At 30.4% G+C, this 3,050-nt stretch overlaps 1 long non-coding RNA gene across 1 annotated transcript; it reads right to left on the bottom strand.

The window, feature by feature from the left end:
• Window positions 1-888: 888 nt before the first annotated feature.
• Window positions 889-1,597, bottom strand: LOC149897074 (uncharacterized). The gene is made up of 2 exons (XR_016458233.1): window positions 1,312-1,597; window positions 889-1,077 (listed from the first exon to the last, which is right to left on the bottom strand). It is a non-coding gene; the product is annotated as an uncharacterized LOC149897074 (long non-coding RNA).
• Between the last annotated feature and the right edge of the window lie 1,453 nt (window positions 1,598-3,050).

The raw sequence follows: 3,050 nt of genomic DNA, 5'->3' as shown, positions 1-3,050 counted from the left end.
TAAACAAGACAGCACAATAAAATAAACAACAAACAAACAAAAACAACAAACAACAACAAACAACAAAGCAAATACAATGTAAATGAAGTTGATAGAAAAATTCACTTGGGAATTCTGTAGGTTCCTTATTATATCCACGCTTCACTCTTTGCATTTCTTTCCTTGAAACTATTTTATTATTTAAATTTTCAATATTGGCTAGAACATTCTGATGGAGAGTAAGAAAAAATATGAGTGGTATGTACAATGTACAGTAATTGGCTTAATATTGCGAATATTTACATGTTTATTCGACTTTAAATTATAAACGTTGATTAAAAATGTAATTTGATATTTATCCAGTTAAAGTCCACAATTTTCGGTTAAGGCAAAATGTTTTAAACTAGTTTTTACCTTAACCTCCTAAGACCCAGATCGGAACTACCAAAGGTAGTCGTAAAAACCCACTGTACAAAATTATGCACAAATTAAAATATTGCTGTCAGACCCAGAGACGTAAAACGTCGTAATTTTGAAGCTATACCTTTTAGGGTTTCGAAAGTATTTTTAACGTAATACCAGGTGTCTATGGGACATTTTTGGTCACCTTCTGTAATTCTATCTTTTGTACAAAATTTTGTACAGTGGGTCTTAATGTAGCAGAGAAAATAATAAATCGAAATTACAAAAAATAAAGTTTATTATAGAAATTAAATAGAGAACAAAATTTTTCCATTTGAGATCTTTAGGCTTAACTTCTATTAAGGCAATATTAAATTACGCGTCCTCGACTTCTACTCCCACGACTTCCTTCTTCCGCGAGTGCTTATAATATTTCTTCCACGACTACAACCACGTGTCCAACGTAGACGAATTCGTGTTCTGCTGCGACTTGATCCTCACAAAAAGGAGAATCATCATTGTCATCTTCAATAAGCGGCTGTTCATCTTCACTAGAAGAACTTGAAGATGAAGATTCCTCTCTTCCATCTGGCATGTACTCGTCATCTGTCTCATTATATTCAAAAGGGTCCTCTTCAGCTTCTGACTCATATTCTAATTCATTTAGACACTGAAGAATCTCATTTTCATTAGAATCTAAAATAAAAACAAAAATACTCTCTATGAAAAGCAGATACCTAACGTTTGATACTGAGTACCAATGTACAAAATATTGAACAAAATAATTGATGACTTTGTGAATCAACTTTATTCAATACAGCAACAAAAAATATTAATAGTGTGTAATATTTACACCTTATATTTTAAAATAACATTAACAGTGACGTGGGAAAACTAGTGATTATATAAGTATTTTGAGATTAAACTTACTCTTAGCACGAGGGAGCGGCAGGTTTCGTCGTTCATCACAGCTAGTTTTGAAAATATACTTATTTTTTTGTTGGCAGCGTTGATAACATAGACAATACAAACTATTTAAGTAATTTGGACACGTGAAACTATTCGCGGGAAGATTTGAAAAAAACTACAGTTGTTAAAAGAATAAGTACAAAAAATTGTACACTGGGCGGTTACTACTATAAACTATATGACAGAGCTGGGTCAGATAGCACTATTTTATTTTGTACAAAATTTTGTACGCGGGGTCTTAGGAGGTTAAGTATCTCTACTTATTACCGTATAATACCAAATAAACTTTACACCTACAATATTACAAAACACTGCAAAACCCTACACTTCATCAAACAGCAAGCAAAATTAAAAGAATGGAATAAAAAATCGACGTTGAAACCGTGTGTCAAAGGCACTGACATCGAACCCTCCATGCGTAACCAACCCAGTGCATCTGAATTACGTTGAAAGCTTCTACAATTCCTCTGTGGAACCCTAAAAAGGCTACACTTAGCTAGCACTCCCACTGTTTGAGTTGTTGATGAAAAATGCATCTTTACACCGTTTTTATAAGCAAATTTTCTAGATACGTTCTTTCTGGTAAGTTAAGGATGAAATAATGAATTTATATTATTATTTGTGGTTTTATATAAAATAATAATATTTAGCATTATACAATATAATACAAGCAAAGATTGTTTCACAGTCTTTCCTTCACAATGTTTTCATTCAATATTGACGTACAAACTTTTCCGCTTGAAAAATAAAAGAATAAATAATTATGAACAATTATTGTTGAAATATTTATTATGATTAGAAATGCTAATTAAAATCATGAAAACATATTTCCATTATCTCTTTTTATGTAAAATAAAGCATGTACATTGTACAATACAACTCCGGGTGCATATTTAAAAAGCGAAAAATCAAGAGTGAATTTTAATACAAGTTTTATCCAGTGTCAGTAACGTTTCAAAAAACGTTCGTATAAAAATGGAATACAAAAGGGTATTCGCAAAGTGCACATGTTCGTTTCAATTAAAAGTTTTGTTCGAAACAAATGATGCAACTGTAAAAACGAAGCTTTTTTAACAATATTTTATTATTAAGCCTTCGTTAAGCCTTCAAAAGTAAAACATGACTGTTTGATCTCGCTTGTAAAAATTATAATTTCGACCTTTCGTAGAAAGCATTTGCATAATTTTAAAACGAAGGTTTTGTTTTGGTATTATGCAAATTTGTGACGGCTGTTTCATTTTGTTTCACTATTTATGTTATTTCAATTGCAAACTTAATATACATGAAATAATTCCAACTACAGTATTTCATGAAAGTGCAATATTGTTTTCTGTATAATTTTATATTTTCTATGAAGGTTCTATGAAGACTGCTGTTCTATGAAGGTTCCTTTTATATTTTTTATATAATAATTTAGGTGTCTTACTGTGTTTGAATTTTCTGTAGTCTATTACGAAGTTTATTAGGTATAGATATTATTTCAGAGTGCTCATGCTCAAAGGAAGTAGGTAAGTTTCCTAACTTTTGTGAAGTATTGGAACTGTTTAGAAATTTGCAACTATAATGGCAGTAAGTATTGTAAAGATATCTGAAATACATATTATTATATTGTAGCCTCTTAAAAAATAGGCTAAAATATAATACAAATATAACAAGTAGAACTAATTTAAGACTAATTTAAACATGTTACATGTCCACTA

This window comes from Colias eurytheme, chromosome 26 (assembly GCF_061535395.1).
Source record: "Colias eurytheme isolate Ceu_HAF_F1 chromosome 26, ilColEury1 Martin Lab GWU primary, whole genome shotgun sequence".
Lineage (NCBI taxonomy): Eukaryota > Metazoa > Arthropoda > Insecta > Lepidoptera > Pieridae > Colias > Colias eurytheme.
This window is presented reverse-complemented; position numbering and strand designations above follow the sequence as displayed.